This window comes from Lissotriton vulgaris, chromosome 5, assembly GCF_964263255.1.
Source record: "Lissotriton vulgaris chromosome 5, aLisVul1.2, whole genome shotgun sequence".
Classification (NCBI taxonomy): Eukaryota; Metazoa; Chordata; class Amphibia; order Caudata; family Salamandridae; genus Lissotriton; species Lissotriton vulgaris.
This window is the reverse complement of record NC_141693.1, coordinates 1462430278-1462449820: the sequence shown is the minus strand read 5'-3', so window position 1 is coordinate 1462449820 and position 19543 is coordinate 1462430278. Positions and strand designations below refer to the sequence as shown.

General features: G+C 45.2%; 1 protein-coding gene and 1 pseudogene across 1 annotated transcript in view; both read left to right on the top strand.

Annotated features, from left to right (window-relative positions):
- LOC147712752 (uncharacterized) overlaps positions 1–18698 on the top strand; it is a 31953-nt pseudogene extending 13255 nt beyond the window's left edge.
- MAPKAPK2 (MAPK activated protein kinase 2) overlaps positions 1–19543 on the top strand; it is a 220277-nt gene that overhangs the window by 122914 nt on the left and 77820 nt on the right. The gene's annotated exons all lie outside the window — the stretch shown is intronic.

Here is a 19543-nt window from a genome sequence, read left to right as displayed (position 1 = left end):
TTTTTCATATCCCGTGGTGCATTCGGCTGCCGCTTCCGAGCCATACCCCGCGCCCTTCAGTGACGCCGCTTTCAGTATTACATTGGGGATCCAATGTAAGCAGCTCAGTCTCCGATTACTCCTCGCTTGTTTGTTTTTCCTCTCGCTCGTGTTTTAAGAATGTGGTGTTTCTGTGTTTGCTGAGCGAAACACAAACAGATTCTGGTGGCAGCATTATGAATGTAGGTGAGCGGGGTGAGGTGGCAAAGTTTGTTGGTACTCCGCACAGAACACCTCAGGGTTATTTCTGTGGGGCAAAAAGATTGTTTTTGCCTGCTCCCTCTTCAATCCTTACTGGTGTCCTCCCTCCTGCCATGCTTGTAGTCACCCTCTTAGTTTCTTTATCTAACTCTGTCACGCTGTCTGTCTCTTTTCTTCTGTCTTGATTTTGTGGCCTCCCTCCGTACCACTGTGTCTGTCACGCGGTTTGCTCTTGTCTGTCTCCCTGTCTTCATTTCCGTACCACCTTGTTTGTCTCTCTTTATGCCTCTTGTATTTCTCTATTCCCCTGACCTCTCTATGTGCCCCTCTGCACCCACTCTAGCTGCCCGCAGAATGTATGCCTTTTCCCCCTTATCACCAGTCGAACCTAAAAGAACAATCAAAAATATGATTGTTTTCATAATTGCAACAACACTAATGATGTGCACCGGATTTATATACAACAAGACCTTGTTCCATATAATTCCGGTGCACATCATTGGTGGTGTAATTTTGAAAACAATCCTATTTTTAATGGATCATTAATGTGGACTTAAAAAATGTTTTGTATTGTGTAAGAAATATTTTTGCTGCACATTGTGTAATAATTTTTGATTAAATTGTATTTTAATTCATGAAGTTGACTAACTCTTTCTTGTATTAATTTTTAACTGGTTACATTTATTTGATGAATAAACCATTCATATACTTGACTTTTGGCTACTGATATAGTTCCTGTGTGAATAGGTGTTTGAGTGAGAAGTGATTGGTTAAGTATGCTATTGTGGTTTCCCAAAGGGAATTCTTTTTAGACATAGTCAATTGGTATCCTGTCCCTTTGGCAAGTAGGACCACTCTCTATTTTTCTGGAGCAACCTAAAACAACTACAAATCCCACAATCCTCTCCCCTTGAAGCAGCAGTGCACCCTGGAGTAACTTTACACTCTGGAGCAGGAGCGACCTTGAAGCACCCCAGCAGCCGAGGAAACTGGAGCATCCTTGCATCTGGTGCACGCCCCACCCTGGAGCTCCCACAACCTCCCATGTAAAGCCATACTTTCAGTGACCAAGAGTTCAGACTGTTTGTAGAATCGCAGATCGGAGCCAGTTGCACTCACTTCTAGAGCCAGAACTCAGCAGTCTCATTGATACCCATTATTAGCTGAATTGTACAAAATTAAACCAGAAAAACTGGGCACATTGTGTCTTCTTCGCTACCTGGACACATTGTCTTCCACACTTAAATTGTGTTAACAAGCAAATTATTTATTTCACTAAGAATATCTTTTTTCTTCATTATCTGATATGAAAGCACTTCCAGATCTGTGTGTTCAGACTACCAGTTGTACAAAAATAACACTTTAAGCACTTCTCAATTCAGTGATATAATGTACCTATTACTGTCAGAGCTTCCAAATTAAAGAACAGTAGATGTTGTAGCACTCCGGATAATATGCTGCATGGCTAAATACTTATAAGGTCCAAAAGGCGAGACCTATTGGCAATGCCAATGCTTGTTTGTTTTTGGGAGCATGCTAATATTTTTGCCACTTTTGATATAATCATGGTCGAAACTGGAGTTTTTTTAGCTAGATTATTTTTTAGGTTTACATTTTGTCTGGATACTATGTGGACTGAGCGATATCTTACGGAGTGAAGTTTTGGAATGTGACCTACCGCCGCTAGTGAAGGAAGGAAGCAACAACTGACGGGGATCAACTGGCCCAAGAGCTCTGCATTTCCTATCTATAGCCGGAGGAGCCATGTTATCATAGGGTAAGGTGCTTCCAGGGGCTAATTCTGGCTGCGCTTGGCAACTGTTGTCATCAAAATATAGACACAGGCCCCAGTCTCCTTTGTCACCTCCATTAGTGCTGTGGAATATCTTGAAATCGTATGTGTTTAATAAGATTTTTATAAGCCTTTATTTAATCTAGAGAACACTGGACCGTAAAAAGTTCGAATTTGAATGTTTTATTTTTTATTTTAAGTAACTTGAGATCGATTATTGGTAACAAATGAAAGATGATCACAACAATAATAGTAGCTCCATTCCTCCACCTATTCACTTGCCTTTTTTATCATCAAACTTTTATTAAGTCTTTCTAAGTGGTATCTTCATCTTCTAGATACTCAACTTGCTCTTATGTGTAGGTTTAAAAACTTGGAGACTATCACTTTTGTCATTTAAAGAGTTTCTAATGGGGTTCAATGAAACCTTTCGAATCTCAAGGAACAAAGAGGCCATTTCTCTTGGTTTGTTTTGCATAAACGATACAGAATTCCTTTGGCGAGGAGCCTTTTTAGTTCCTCTTAAGACACTTAAACCCAAGTGGCGGACGAGGAGCCACATTTAGCTCTGGCTAACCAATTCCTTTTTATCCTTGGATTCAGTTACACTAGCACAGCAAAAATAGACCAAGTTCATTACATACTTATCTGCCCAGTGTTTTTTTAACCCAATACCTTAAAACACATCTAACCTTGCTGCGACTGTGCTGTTCGAAAACGATATTACGGTATTCATGTGAGTTACCCCCAGAAGAATAAACTGCTGTTTGACCTGTAGGTTGTACAGATAGCCGTGGCAGTAGCATGACTCCACTGAGCTGTTGCACAGAACACCCAGGTGGACACGACTGACTAGCAGTGCTGCAAAGTACAGGCGCAGAATTTTGTTTTGAAAATGCAATCTGATATTGTCTTTTGCTTACCGGCCTGATTCCCAACTTCAGTTGCATGCAAAAGCTAGACTTGGTGCATAGAAACCCCATCTGGGGACCTAACGCACTCATTTTTGACTGGTCTGATGCAGTATCAAAGAAAATCTGCACGTGCATCCTTTGTTTTTCCTCCGCTTTAAGTTTCTGTGGTAGGGGTAGGATCATGAATGCTCGCTGCACAGGCTGTGGCTACTGGTAAAGCAATTATATTAGCTGTTAGTGTTGTACAGCTGCCAGGTAGAACCATGTCATATGCCATCTAGCATTTACTTAGCTGTGACTGCTGCTAGTGAGACTTTGGAGCACTCACATGGTCTACTACTGCAATTACAGGTGGAGCATATATGTTGGGTGTTGTGCTGTGGGACCTATGTCGGAAGAACTGGATGTGATGGTCACCACGCCACAACCAGATTGCGTCATCGTGTTGCGCTTGTTATGCATACCATTTTTGTAGAGTTGTGCGAAAAAAAATAGGGCTCGATTCATGTTTCTTTTATTCTTTGTACCTGATAATTGAATTATGGGATGGTGGGTTTACTGCTGAATTGCTTTGAACAGTAGTTTTGATGTGGAGCGCTGGGATAGTTTAGTTGCGTTTAGGAGGAATACTTCAGGCCAGGGGTGGCTCCTCGGTGACGCGTAGGAGCGTCACCCCACTGCTTTCTCGCAGTGCGAGAAGCAGAAACATAAAATTGTAAAACTACCATTTTATGTTTCTACTTCTCGCACTTCGGCAAAGCAGAAGTGTTTGGTTGCGGGTGGGCGGGGCTGCTCTACGAGAAGGGCTGGGCAGGGGAGGAGTGATGTACCCACACCCGAGGGAGCGTAACTGGTTTGGTTGGCCCTCTGGGGACGCCCAAACCAGTCATCCACACTCTGCCCTTTCTCCATGCAGACTCCAATACAGCCTACATGGAGAAAATGGCCTTCCCATATGCGCCTGGCTGGGTGGCATCCCACCAATAGCAACGCTGCCATTGCAGCTTTTTAATTGCCTATGGGGAGGGAGGCTGCCTGCTTCCTGTGCCTGCCAAAGGCAGGATAGGATAGGAGAGGAGGAGCCAGAGCTGTAAAGAAAATGCAAGACCCAGCCGGCGGACAGGTACGCTTTTGTTTTTATTATTAAATTTACACCTACGCCTGTGCGTGCGTGCGTGTGTGTGTGTGTGTGTGTGTGCTCGTGTGTGTGTGTGTGTGTGTGTGTGTGTGTGCTCGTGTGGGTGTGTGCTCGTGTGTGTGTGGGTGTGTGTGTGTGTGTGCGCTCGTGTGTGTGCTCGTGTGTGTGTGTGCGCTCGTGTGTTCGTGTGTTCCAAACTATGGCACATCAGTGGTTTCTGACTATGGCTGCAAGTGGGGCCATGTAGCAGCTGAAGAGGGTGGGGCACAGGGATGATCCCTGGGGCACTCCGCAGCTGATCTCTGTGGGTTCTAAGAGAAATTGTGGTAGTCTGACTCGCTGGGTTCGACCGGTGAAGGAGCAGATCCAGTCCTGTGCTTTGCCACGGATTCTGGCGTTGTGGAGTCTGGTAGTTGGGGTACGGTGGGAGACGTGTCTAAGGCGGCTGAGTGTTCAAGGAGTCATGGGTCATTTGATCTGAACATGCTGCTCACTGTTGTCACCTGTGTTCTTTCCTTGATTTGTGATTAAAATGTTAAAGCTCTATAAGTGTGTATGATACAGATGTGATTCACCCTCACTCATCCCTGCTGGTCTTGTACTAGTCATCTGGGCTTGTGACAGAGTATTCTTCACCTTCTGCCATCGTGCCATTGATAGTGCAGGCATGTGACGGACTCTGCTCCATGTCTTGTTCCCTTTCAGAGAAGATTCTGACAGATGACTGCACAGCTGCCAATTTGTTCGATTTCTTCAGCCAATCATGAGTTGATCAGCGGAAGCACTTAGCCTTATGTGACTTGTTTTGCTTGTTTTCCATTGTGTGTTTGGACTTGATTCTTAGCATGTGAAGTGCATGTTGCTAATGAATCAGAATTGGCTGCAGGGTTAGCACTTGCAGTGTGGCCACTTAACCAGTGCAGTGTGTGAAGTACTTCTTCAAAGCCCCACCAACTTCAAAGGCCGTTATGCAAGTTGTAAAAAAACAACCTATTATTTGCACAAGTCAAAGTATTGTATAAATAAATACAAGGGCTACTCTAATAAAAACGACAACTTTGAGCAGCATTGCTAAACCTTAGAACCATTCACCCATAGATTCATCAAGCATCCATTTTGCGATTCCTTATTAGCGAAAAATAAGGATTCGCTAATAAGGAATAGCAAAAGGCTATGTATGAAGAACTCGCTAAAAAATTAGCGATTTCTTAAAATTCCTTAATTGCGACTCGCTAATTGCGAGTCGCAATTAAGGAATTCATTCCTATGGGCCTAGAGGCCCATCGGCCCATAGGAATGAATGGGAAGACCTTCTCAAGTTGCGATTCTCAATTAGAGAATCGCAAATTGAGATTGCAATTTCAAGGGTGCCAGGGTGTCAAAAGGACACCCTGTTGCACCCCTGAAATTTGCATATGGGTACATCTTGCACACACAAATGCCCTAAGGGCCTGTTTGTATGTAAATTTTTCAAAGTTTTTGCAAATTACCATGAAGTTCAACTTCATGTTAATTTGCTCCCCCTATTAGCGAAATCGCTATTTTTTTTACTTTAATGCATTGCATTTAAGGAATCTTAATTTGAGATTCCTTACATGCAATAGCAATTTAAGTAATCACAATTTTACGATTTCTTAAATTGCATTTTTTGCAGCATCCCAAATGCAAAAATACCGGTCGCAAAGGGGCAGATTGTGAGAATCTGCCCCTTTGCAAGCGTTTTTTAGCTTGATGCATCTGGGCCTAAGTGATTTGATTGCTTTCCAGCACATTGAATAGCAATCCCTTGGGAGGTTAGAACCAGGTCGTTCGAAGTTCTTTCAAAAGGTTAAGGTTAGCAAGCTACTGCTAATTTCAAGAGAGAGCAGAGGTTCCCACCATTAACAGCGGGCGAGAAGATAAATCGGGGCCATCTGGTGTTGGATCAATTTAGCAGAACCAATTGAACTACCTCACAGAGAACCTTGATTTGTGAAAGGAAGGGACGGCACTAGAGTATGTGTAAAGAAAGCCAACCAGATCCTGATTCCCTTATTGACGTGCTATGACCCTGCCCTTGCATCCACCTTTTAATGGCATCTTTCATTTTTTTTTAATCCTTGGTGAATTGGCCCTGCTGCTATAAAGCCACTCTCCAACCGCCCTTAAACTTGTGGTAGTTGTTGAGTGGCCCCCTCCTCGCCAAGCGGTGCAGTGGCTAGGCTAGTATTAGCGGTCTACATCAGCCAGCTCCTCTATGCTGCGGCAACCGATATTTTGTGAGCACGTCTTACCTATGCATAGGTATTCAACTGTTTACTGTTCGGCTGTGCTCCTTGTCATATGTGGTCGTGGCACATACCTCGCAAGGCTTTCATCTGACTGTGCTCGGGCAATGTACACGATACTGACCACGCCTCCTCACATTGGTGCAATGCTTGGCTTGTCAGCGTTTTTTAATTTTTCTGTTGACTTTTTGGTTTTGTTTATTCACTGAAATGTAAGTATTGACACAAAAGATCTCCACCTCCTGACTCTTCCTTTCGCACGTAACAGCCAGCCCGAGACATCACACCACCCGTTCACCCTACCGGTACCCTCCTACCAAGGCCGGCACTTGCGCTCTCCTTCCTTTGAAGCTGGCATGAAGGTCTCCTTTCCAAGGCATCCTGGACCCCTCGAAGGCTGCTGGATTATTTATAGTGCGCTGTTTTCCCTCGTCGACCAGTCTGAGGCAGTGGTACCTTATGGCAACCCTCCGTGTCCTTTCCATGGACTTCGGTAGAATGCATGCTCTTGGGTGCGGCTGATTCCGCCATTGACGGGGCTGGGTGTGGCTCCGAGAACCGGTGGTAACGCTGGACTCGGTGAAGACCAGTCTTGTCCGATCCCCCTCGATTTTTCAAGAGGGCCATTGACTATTTGCATGTTTAATTTAGATGAATTGTTTTCAAGTATCGTATCCAGCTATCTCCTGGACCTACGCCAGGCACCCCCACCCTGGGGGCTTTTAGAAGCTGCTATTAATATGCATTTTGTTTCAAATGTAGGCGAGGGTTAGTCTTCCCTTGTACAGGGGAGGTTTACCACACGTGAGCAGCTGCATTGCTTGCTTCACAGCGATACTGGTAATGGCTGCCTTCTCTTTCAGGCGCGTCCTGCCGTCGCAGGATACGGGAGGGCAGCAGGAATGAGACATTGTGGCATGAACAGCCTTTTCCCTCACCCCGCTGTCCCCGAGGCGCGGAACTGAGGCAGACCTCGCATTGTTTTTCTTGTGTTCTTTGAAGGGGTGCGGTGCAGCGACGGTCATATGTTCCACTTGCTTATAGTGACATGTTGTTCCCTCTCTACTGCCCCATTTACGTTTTATGTGGAATGTTTTTATCTCTTGGTCGTCTTTGGGATGGCTCCTGTTCCGCTGTATCTTGTTTCTTCTCTGTGCTATCCATTTTCACTTCCTGTTCTCTGCACGATGTTCAAGGGCAAAGACGCAATTAAATCATTTAGATAATTATAGCTTTACGGACCTTCATTGGACACGTGTGGTTAATGCAATACACTGCTTTTAAAGCTGTAAATATTATGTTTTGGGTAAAGACCAACCACCCATCAATCGTGATTTAACCCTTTGAGTGCACTGGTGGGGCAGGTTGAAAAGGCAGAAAATGGCTTCTGATGTACTGGTACTGCAGAAGTACTTGACATTGGCGGGGATCGAAATTACCCCACACTAACCCTGCTTTTAGCACCCAGGAGATAAGTGGTGGCAGATGGAAGAAGGCCAAATGGCTTTATGTAGGTGAACAGTTTGGTGGCCAGCCCCTCCACTTCATTCCCCCATCCCCTCCCCTTCATTCCCCCATCCCCTCCCCTTCATTCCCCCATCCCCTCCCCTTCATTCCCCCGTCCCCTCCCCTTCATTCCCCCGTCCTCTCCCCTTCATTCCCCCGTCCTCTCCCCTTCATTCCCCCATCCCTACAAGAACTAGAAAGATGGAAGGTGAGTCAGGACGGGTGCCCAGAGCAGGTACCCTGCAGCTCCCCTCTCACTAGACACCAGGGTGCTTGGGAGTCCAGTGGTCGAAACTGCTGAGGTCCTAGCCCTTGGACGCTTTTTACACATTGGTGTCCCTGCACTAAGGACACCGGTGGAAGCAGAGGCTCTGGGGGTGGAGTGCCATTATGGGGGGGTGGGGGAAGAACAAACTCCTACCGCGTTTTTTTTAAGGATGTGGAATGGATTATTTTAAGAACTGTTTAATAAATAATAGCTTTGTCTGTGTCCTACCTCTGGCCTAAAGACGTGTGCATTGCACAGGTGAGCTCGCACATCTTTTGGATTCTACACCTGCAAGGGTCTGTGTAGATGTTTGATAAACAAACCATGCCAACTCCAAATGTTCCGTGGGTGGTCTGTCGGCCCTAGCAAGTTTTTTTTCCTTTGGAAAACAACCCCAAGAATTAGGAAAATATGGGAAATATGTATGTTATTCTTTGGAAGCCATTAGCATTAATACTGGATTTGATATTAATCAATCTATTCACTGCTATTATTTCACAAATGAAAACACATTAGTTGTATTTCACTTGTGATGCCATGTGGGAAGAGACTCTACTCTGTGCTGATGCGTCTCATTTAGCACCGCTGTTGGCACAAATTTCCACTCCCTGATGTGGCATGGCGTGCCTTCGACACGGCCTTTGGAGGGGAAGGTAGGGCTCGGAAGGTTGTGTAGAAGGGGGACATTGATTTCTAAATGTTAGGGCAGGGTGGGTTAATATCTCCAAGTGTTTGCGAGGAGGGGGGGGGGGTTGCAGGATAGTAGATATTTATGGTTTAAATATTGGAATGGGGTGGGTGGAGGTGTTGATGTTGTGGAAGGGTAGCAAGTCTTAATGTTGTGTTTTCAGGGTGTTGGTGGTGGGCAGCAAGCCATTGGATACACATTGCTTTTAAAGTACAGCTGAGGGGTAAAGGGTTGAGGGAAATGATGCTATTTTAGACATGACTACCACATGGGGATCAGGTGAAGGTAGGATGGAATTTTGGGGAGGCACAAAAACAAAATGCATAGAATCATACATATAACTGTCAGTGTGGCTCCTTCCACCATGTGGTTCCAAGTGACATTATGGACATTTTAAATCAAATGTGCTATATACGATGTCACATGAAGACCTTCAATGGAGAATGTTATTTATAACTACCCATCTATAATTTCATATATTTTCAGATTCTGCCCTAGTACTTTTGCTTCTGATTGGTTGGCTTGTCGTGCACAGCAAAGTCAACTTTGTGTTTACACTAAACCTTGGTAGAGTCAGCTGTTCTGTGCAGTCTCTCTCCTGTAGGAACTAGAGTGAAAGCTTACACAGATATTCATTCCTTTGGGTATGTTCATTGTAGAGATGCATGATGCACATAGTTGTGCACAGAGGTTATTCACTATGATACCTTCTTATAGCCCCATCTTTTGATGCTACACATCTTAAGGACTAACAGTGGGCTGTGCACCTTACTTGTAATCATTTTCTGTTTGAAAAATACAGAAAATGAGTTTCCATGCTTCTATAAAATATTTTTGGGGAAATGGCATTTCCCTTCAACCTCCTAAGAGTGTCCAAGATGAGTCTGTCTATATATTCCCCAGGTGTCTGAGTGTGTTGCTTAAACATTGCTCCTTGTCTGCCTTTTCCACTCCTCCCTAAAAAAAAAAAAGCTTTTTGACACCGAAAAAGCTTTAGCTTGAGTTTCTGTGAATAAGAACCCTTTGCCAAGTCTGCATTTGGTCAAACCATTTATTTTCCATTCAGAAATTTGTTGACGTAAAAACAGATTGAATGAGAGGATGAAACAAAAAAATTCAATGTGCTAATAAGATTTAGGATCAAAGTTGCTACTAAGGTGTTTGCACACCCCCTGTGGCAGACTTTAACTGTAACATTCTCAGTGTTAGTCAATTTTAAAACATGTCACTTCCAGATCATTCCAAATTTTGTGACCTTTGGTCGAAAACTGCTGAAGATGTAGGGGAACGTTTTTCAATTTTGCCTCGGTATAAACTTCAATCCATGGTCGGCCCTGGGGTGTCGCGGTTCTGGAGGAATGTTCACATGTCCTTCCTCCTCCGGGGTCCTTGAGGCTCAGATAAGACGAGTCCTTCGAAGGTTAGTGTGGCTCACGCCATGACAGGCAGGCGGGGCTCCTGATGGCCGCCCTCGCTTGGACAGGCTGCCACCTGCCTTGCGCCATCACCCTGCTCAGCGGCCTAGCATAAGATGATGCACCCACCCCAGAAGATGGAGGGACCCTGAGTCTGTCTCCCATATGTCGCAGATATTCGTTGGCCTTGGGTGGAATGGGGCCTCTCTAAAGAGTCTGCGGACCCCTGAAAGATGCCCCCCCTCCCCGCGCCGCACGGGCTTGCGTTACCCCCTGTCGCAAGCAGCGGGCCCCAGCACTTGCCGGCCTTCGAACGAGAGCACGGCTCCTTCTCTTTGAGGGGCGGGCCTGCTCTCCACGGTCTGGCTACCTTCACTGTGCCTGTGAGGAGAGCACCTGACGAAAGACGTCAGACTCGGGGAAACTGTTGAGTAACTTTGTTTTTTGCTCTTTCCATTCTATCCAATAGTCTTGCTGTAGTGCCCCACCCCCTCTTTTTTCAAAGCATTCGGTTTAGAACCAAGAAATCCCAATCTTTGCGTTCTGCCGATCGAACCTGTACCCGGTCAGTATTGTGTGCCCGCAGCCGTCTGTACACCCACTGGGACCTGCACCCGCAGACCTGCACCGATTCGTGTCCGCAGCCTGCGAGGCCTCCTCTGTCCTGGGCCTGGCTTTTACAGGCAGTAGAACCACGGTTCCTAGCCAGCCCCAGCCCCAGCCCCAGCCCCGACAGTTTTGCCTCCTGCTCGTGGGTTCTGAGTGAGGCTCCTCTGCGGTACTGTAGGGTGGAGGCTGGAGTCAGTCGCGGGGTTGTAGTTTTGCCCAAATGATCAGAGGGCGGGAGCTAGTGGGGAATGGGCGTTATACCCTTTTTTGCTGAATTTACGTTATGTCATAATTCCACAATGATTAAAGCTACGAAACGGTACTTCTGTTGTGGAGCAATTTGAAAGCAAACGCACTCGGTTTGGAAGGATGAACCATCTCGATTAATGTACGTGTCTTGGACGTTTGGGTTCTCTTCAATTCACAGAAACAGTGGGAAAAATGTCAGCCTGCACGCCCCCCACCGTCCCCATGCTCGTCGATAAGCGCAGCATTGGTTGTGGTTGTTGGTTAGATGCAATAAGAAGAGCAGTGCCATCATTCGAATGTCACAAGCCAGGGTGGGATGCTGCACATTCTGTTCAAGTGAGATCAGTTTACTCCCTCCTGAGAAGGGGCCCACGTATAATAGGGTCTTCAAACGGGAGCCCTTGCTGTGTGCAGCTGTGCCTGCATGGAATCTCCACTGGTGACCTCTGTTCCTGCTTGAGACACTACTTCTTGTAGGCACTAAAACAATATGATGGCATTGCTAGAATGCAGACATAGCATTATGCCAGTCTTGTTGTGCTTAGATTCTCCAGTGCGGCCTGGCCTGGCAGTTGTCAGTTCTCGGCCTCCCGCTGCCTCCCTATCACTGCATGAAATGGGAAGATGGGCTCTGAATAGCTGTTCTTTCCTGCCCCTCTACCCTAGTAACCAATCGAGACCTGTTGCACCGCCCTCCCCCGTGAATGCAGACCATATCTGAATTACTCAGCCTTGACACGTTGAGGCGCCCCTTCCTTAAACTCCACTTTCTAGCTTATGTTCTCACTTCTTTTCAGTTGTACAGGGCTAAATGGTTCTTAGGATAAACCATTTTTTGTTTTGAGTGAACTTTGATGCATGCGGTTACATATGGTAGTGCTACGGTATGTTTTTCAAGAAGTTGATTGAGGTTCGCAAAAAGTACCCACCGTAACTTACTGTTTGTGGAAAGCAGGACGGTGGAGGTGGCCTTGGTGTCCACCACAAGGCCTCGTCTGTGCTTTTGTAATATTTCGTGGGGGGGGAGGGGAGCAGGCTGGTAGGATTATCAGCATTACAAGGATAGGGTGGTGGAAAATCTGCCGGCCGGATCCTAACTAACAGGAGATTGCAACATCCCCTTCATTTATGGGGCCAAAAGAAGCGATCACATCACACCGATGTTATCCACCCTCCGCTGGCTTCCCTTCGAGGCTAGAGCTAACTACAAGACCGCTTGTATCACCCGCAAAGCCTTGCACTCCTCCTCTCCTCGCTACCTGGCGAATAAACAAACTCTCTGGAGGCTCTAGACCTTCACGCAATGCGGAGAACCTACTGCTTGAACCTCCCACTTTCAAGAAGGAAAGAACGATGGCCCAATCCTTCTCAGGCAACGCAGTGAGAATCTGGAACTCCTTACCGCCTCAGCTCCGGACCACGGCCTCCTCTCAGGCCTTCAAAAGGGACCTCAAAGTTTTCCTCCTCCAGAGACACCTCCAAAAGTAATTCACGTCCTCTGTTATTTGAAGGAAGACCTCCCACTACTGAAAACTCTACTCTCCATGACCATGGAAGTGCTTTCCCAGTGTGTTCTTGTGGTTGGAACGCCTGCCTTTTTTTATGCAGTATTTTCCATATACCTGTGTTTGGTACCCTTTTGTAACATGCACACACCACTTGGCCCTTGTAATACACGGTTTGCTACCTCTCACATGTTTCTGCCTTTGATACTTGCACAAGGGCCACCTTTGCCTATGTAACGCTTGTTCGTGTGCCTGAGTATCTAGCTCATATTGCAGTATTATACCTCTAACTATACCTTGTTTTCTCTTATATCCTGCACACTTGTCACTTTTTCCTCTTGTGCACTCTTTACTACCTCATGTATTTTTGGTTGCTCACAATTTTTACTACCTCATGTGTTTTATTTTTTCACAATTGTCACTTTTACCTTATGCAATGTAACGTCTACTTTTGTAATCGGTTCCTGTGTAATGTTTCTCATCATGTTTCATTTGTGTTCGTATTGTGAAGCGCTCTGACGCCTTCCGGTAAAGTCCGCGCTATATAAAAATGCATAAATAAATAAATAAAATAAAAAGCTCATGAAGTCTCCTTGTAGCACACGCTGTCTTTTCTGACACGTCACCACCTCGTGGGCTCTCTAATGCAGCACACTGCTCGTTATCCGAGAGTGTGTGGAACGGATGTGTATATATCTATCTATCTATATATATCTGAATGTTTTTGGAAACTTGGATCAAACATGCATTCTACTATAGATGTGAGAAATGTTGTCTAATACGAAACACGTATTGCCATTTCCCCGTCTTTCTGAAGTCTTAAACGACTTTCGTATTTATCTTAATTGCACAATTTCTTGTCTTACTAAAACTATGAGAATAATTTATCTACCGAGACCATACATCTTTTCCCGAAGATTCAAACTCCTTATTGAATACTTGGTGCATGGTCTAACTTCTGGATTTTTTTTTCTGCAGATCGTACTGTAGTTTTACTATAATATTTATTTTCATAGCGATTGCTCTGTGCTGATAATTACTGCCTAACCTAAGCGGGACAAGGTAATGTTTACTTGATTTGAGCCCCCTCTTGTGGAACAGTTTTGTCAATGCATCGGAGCTAAAGTTACCATTTTTTCGGTGCACTCTGCATGTGGGTGGGGATCTGGATAAGGGTGTTTTTGCTAGCAAAGCTGGATTATGGCGCACTGCCGCTACCTGTTGACATACATAAGGAAATTGTAAAAGTAACTCTTACTACAAATATTAAAAAGTAAAAAGTTTTTGCCGCATATTTTTGTCATTGCTATTTTGTTCAGTAATCCTTTTTTCGTGAGTTTTTTTTAACTTTTCTTTATAATTGGTTTCCGCACGTGCCTTTTAAGCAATATAAAGGCTGAAACAAAATTTATCAACATGGTAATTTATTACAGGTTCGAAAAAAAGGCACAGGGAATTTTAAGGGGTGTAGAAAGGCTAGATTAGGATGAATCGTTACATGAAGAGAAGAGATTAGAGAACGCGCCAGGATTTGTGAAAATATTAGATCCATGCTGGTAGAATCTATTTCGATAAAACTGCGTGCCAACACTATAAAGCCAAGCTCCATGTTTGTTTTGTTACCATAAGGAGAGGGTCTGAGAAATAATCGGGAAGTTGAGGGTCACAGTTGTACAGGCAGAGGCTTTCCACCCCAAGGTCATGCGTCCTAAGAGACTAACAGCATGATCTCGTTACAGCCAATAGGAATGCGACAATGTTTTCAAACCATTTGGGAATGTATTTTTTGTTTATAATCATCTTGAATTTCAGTAGCAAACGAGGACCTAAGCGACACCATCTTGTAGCTTTCTCTAGTTTACTTTCCTCTGGCCTTGGGCACTTATGTGAATGTAATGTTCCATTGATCTTGGCTTACTGTCAGCTCCACTACTGGTGTCTCCCTTCTGTTTTTTAAAGTGTTTTGTGTGAGTGATTCGTTAAAGAGCTACGGTTCCCTCGCTTCTGGACGCTTCAGTTTTATATTTTCACATGAATTGTGCCAGGCTGGGTTGGTACACTGCGTTGCCCTTCATATCATTGCGGATGCCCATACTGATGATTCCATCTTCACGGTGTTTACTGTGACTGACGATCACTGGGGGTGGAGGGTGGATTCCTTTTGAAGATTGATTCTCCAGGACCTTTTCCTGTTCTCAGTGATGTGAACTGAGTCCCACCGTCTGCTCTCAGCTGCTGGCTCTCATTGATGCCTGGCCTAGGCCAGTGCTTGCATTAGTTAGGTCCCTATTTTCTTTTTAGAGCTCTTTCTCCAATCTTAACTCTTCCTGAAGTCCAATATCGATAGGTAAGTGTAAGAGTGGCCCTCTGGTGAGTGAGTGTCACGCTATGAACTCCCTTTTCTGCGGTTGCCTCCTGCGCCCTGACTTTTTACCACCTGTGAAAAGTGTGTAGTGGTAAAGTCCGCTCCTTCACAAGCTGTGCGAACAGGCGCTTCTGTTCCCCAGCTCAATAGCTCTTCCTATGTCTGTGTTATAAGCTTGGTTCACACTACTGAGGCCAGGCAAGCAATACGTGATCTGTTACCAAAGTGTGAGCTTGGCTCCTAGGCTTCGTACCACGACCAGAGGTGACCCCAGCTGCCCGACGTGCTCTTTGTGATTGGTTCTGTTGGATTTGACAGCACGGCTTCACGTGACATGTGCCACCCTGAACGTTATTGCCCTTGGGTGAAGTCTATATTTGACTGTCTTGATTGCCAGGCCTCTTGGTGTGTTCCACTGTCAGGTTATTGTGCGAGGGGCCTTTGATCACTGTGGCAATGTTCTTCTAGAGGTGGCCTTCCTCGCTGTCGTTTTGTGTGGCTGCGGGTTATAGTTGGGTCAGTGCGGATGGACCATGGTACCTTTTGCCCCTCCCAATTTCCTATACACATGCTTCCCTGAGCCTGGACTGCGGTGACCGGAGCAATGTAGGAACCGTTGGCTCGTTTCCATACTCCGCAGCTTGGGCCCCCTGCACAGTGATGTAATCTCATCCCTGGCAGCACCAGCGTGCTCTTCTTGTGTGGCAAAAGCTGCCACGTGTTCATATTTTCCACATTGTGCGGGATCACCCTTTCCCCCTCCTTGCTACTCTGCCTGCTGCATCGGGCACTGGCGGGCCCCTCTTTGACGGAGGAAGCTGTGTGGTGCCTCTTCCCGCCCTATTAGAGTCCTAAAGAGCAGCACGCACTGCAGTCTCCTGTCGCGGGAGTGTGTGTCTTTAGTGCCCTTTGTTCTCTCCCCCCCCCCCCCCCCTCTCCTGTAGCAGGGGCAGCTGAACAAGTTTATTTTTCTCTTTTTGCCAGGGTTGCCCGGTAGACCCCTCACTGTCCCCAGACCTCTGTTGTACTTGTAGGCCACAATACCACGACCTCAAATTGTCAATCTAATAGGCCCATTTTTTTTCCTCGTCATTATTGACCTTTGAGAGGGTTTTTGCCCTGCTCCCAGGGGGAGCCCACCTGCCTGGGACTAGTTCGGCAATATATCAGTGCATCACACCTTGTGTTAGGCGGGTGAAGGTTTGTATTTTCTCTATGCTCGTTCAATATTGCAAGCGGTATATGCAGTGAATTTGCTCCCACCGTTGGTGTCGACTTTATGCTGTTTGTTGGTTCGTGGTCAAACAGTGCCGCACTTTCTACGTTTCTCAATGACCCCTCTTTTCTGCATCACAAAGGTAGTGGACAGACTTTGAAAAGTCTCCACCGCTCCAGTCACCCAGGCCGTATTCCAGTGACTGCCTGACAGATACTGTTGCCATATGTGCCCTACTGTTTCCTTCCACCTAGGCACAGATTCAAATCCTGACCTTTTACTATAGCTTGCCATAACACTGAGGTGAAGTTCCTGTTACCCACTCCAAGTTACTTTACTTCCGGAGCATGTCCAGTACAATACACTGCCGAGGAAAAAGCAGGCTGAGGACTTTCTCATTGTTGAATGTCACGGAGAGATGCCACAGCAGTCCTAGTGAACTTTTCAGCTTGACATGATCATGAGCTTTTGTGTGGAGTGTTGAAGATGCCGACTGAAAGGTCCGCATCTCCCAGTGGATAATCTGTTCCCACAGCTATTGCTCTGTTCTGTGGCGTGGTCTCTTAGAAAAGGTGTTTGTCCCTCAGGTGACCTTGAGGAATCTTCTTTAGTAGTCCGCTTTTCTTCTCACCTGGTTTTGAAGCACAGAGTTTGCTGTAGTTTTGGAACTGTGAGAGATATTCATTCCTGAAGCGAACGGTCCCTCGCATTGCAGCGCCACTCAGTTCCCACAATGAAACAGGATGTTCTAAGAGTGGGAGCTGGACCTTGGATTTAGAGATAGGCAGTGCTGATGTACTCCTGCCCATTGGCACTTAGCCACGTTCAGAGCTCTCACGCAGGACAGCTCAGTGGGTTGCTGAATGTCCTCTGAGGACAGGCACCATCTAGGCTCTGACTCATGAAAAAGATTGCTTGGCTGTCTTAGACAGAATAATATGTTCCTCCAACGTTGCTCTTACCGGCACTAATCGAGCACATTTGCTTGTGCTGACTGCATGATCACTTTCCCTCTTGACTCTAGAATCAGATAATGTAGTTTTACAAACCGGGCATCGCTATATCCACACATTACATAAAACGACAGGACCTTTTATAAAGTTAACTGCAGAAGATGTAATTGATTTGCCTTGAAAGCCCTAGCTAGGTGCTACATGGTGGATGGATGAAACCCGTGAAGGTTGAGCCATAACAATGCTACAAATACTTCAGAGCTATAAAGAAGAATTAAAAAATATTTCTGTTATATAATCCAACTTGTTTTTCCCCTTACAATATATGAGAAAATGTTGCATGGAAATGCATTTTATGCACTTATATAAGGTACTACATACTTCCCTAATATTCGGCATGTAGGCCCTGTGCTTGTATTCCGTCCGGTCCACCTTGAGCTTGCACCCTGCTTGTGGAGGTGAAGAAGTTCAGGCTTATTTAGGGTTGCTTTGTGAAAGCAAGATCCATCTAAAATAAAATCCAACTCAACTATGCCTTGGTGTTCAAATCTGTATATTTTGCAGTTTTTTATAGCACAAGGTACCTCAAAGGTCCAATCTCTGAGGTCCATGGCCCACAAGGGAGGATCTCCGTTTTGGGAGGTTTAATTTTGAGACAGTTCTGTCGTTTCCTGTTGTCTGCTGCCATCAGGCGTTCACCCAGGCCGCAGGTGCCAGGGCGTCAGAGTTTTTCTAGGTGTTGAGATGATCTGGGTATCGTCAGCGTGCTTGTAACTGGAAAGTTGAAAAGAATGGAGACCTAGAAGTGGTGTTAGATGTATGTTGTGGCTTGCCATTTGCTGGGGTCGTGATGGGGGGGCGGCTCGGCTCCACAGAGCCAGAGGAAGTCCTACAAAATATTGAGGAGCTAGGGCACCATTGAAAAAACAACTGTCCTGCCTGGAGATACTAATAAACCCTTCGACAAGGAACTTCATTACTGTTGGTTGATTATGAAAGGGTTAATCTGAACTTAAAACATGTCGACGAAGATGGCTCATGGGCAATGGCAAGCCACACATATACCAACTACTGAGTTGTGATCAGGCAGGTTGTTGAAATTGGATTGTGTAGCTGCAACCACAGATGCATGTTGATTACTCAAGATATTTTAAACCTCCACATGGTTGACAGTGATTACTTTTGTATTGGTAATGTAATTCTTGATCCTCCTTTAATGTAATAATCTCTGCAGTAAAAATCACTGACTCCTGTATGAGTGGCACGTATGGCATTTTTGACACATGGGATCTCTGGAGGAGTTTTTGTTTTTACCGTTTTTATTATCCGATTCAGCTGCGACCTTCATTGAATTCCTGACGGAGAAAATTCATCCTTGCTGCTGCTTAGATTTTGAAGTGTGTTTTATTGAAGCTTGTACTTGAGGTCCATTTCTGACTAATGAGGGTCTATCCAATTCATTTATGTTTTTGCTTCTTTCTAAATTTATACAGTTATCTTGATCAGTCAAACTCCAAAACTCATCTCCGACTTTACTACAAGTTTTCAGAAGAGTAATTTACAACTGATTTAGCACCTGAACCGATGCACTGTTTCTTTGCCATCTTTGATATTTACACGATGGCAGCAGCTAGCATGTTCCAGCCTCCCAAATTCCTTTCAGAGGCTGGTAAGTCTTTACCTCTGTATAAATGTTGGAAAAACGGATTTTTACCTTATTTCTTCTGCCAGAAAACAAGGGGTTCTTCTACATAATTTGGACATTGAAGGGCACAATATTCATGAAAGTTTGGATGAGATGCCCATTGATCTGAGAGGGGCTGAGCCACTGGATGCATCTTATTATTGGCCTGTGCTTCAGACAGGGCTGTCTTTAGCGCTGGTGGCACCCGGTGTGACAGTGTTTTTCGGCACCTCCCCCAATGATCACCTCCGCCACGGATTCCCTCACTACCACCATTTAACAGTGCCTCAAGTCTCCATAACCACTCTCTCAGATGCATTTAATTCGTTTTATAGCATCGCTCATAAAAGTCAAGGATGTAAGAGCACTTTACATCACGCGCACGTTACACAGAGACCATCATACTTGTGTAAATCGTTGTATAGAAAACCTTACATAAGATAGAGGCCTGCAAGGGGTAGGATTCACATGTCATCCATATTATTACTCTATGGTTTAAGGAGGCTTGGTCTGGAGAAGCACAAACTCTGAATTTAAAATGTAACGCCATGCTTGGGGTTTCTCTGTAATAACTGATTTCTACCCAAATGAATGAAAAAGTGGGGAAAATCATAACGTTCTAAACTATACCTTTTTAGTTTGAATGCAGTTCTTTGATGACCGTTAATAGCTCACGGTTCTACATTAGAATTTTAACTTAGAAAATGCAAGTTACAAAAGGAAGTTTCTGACAA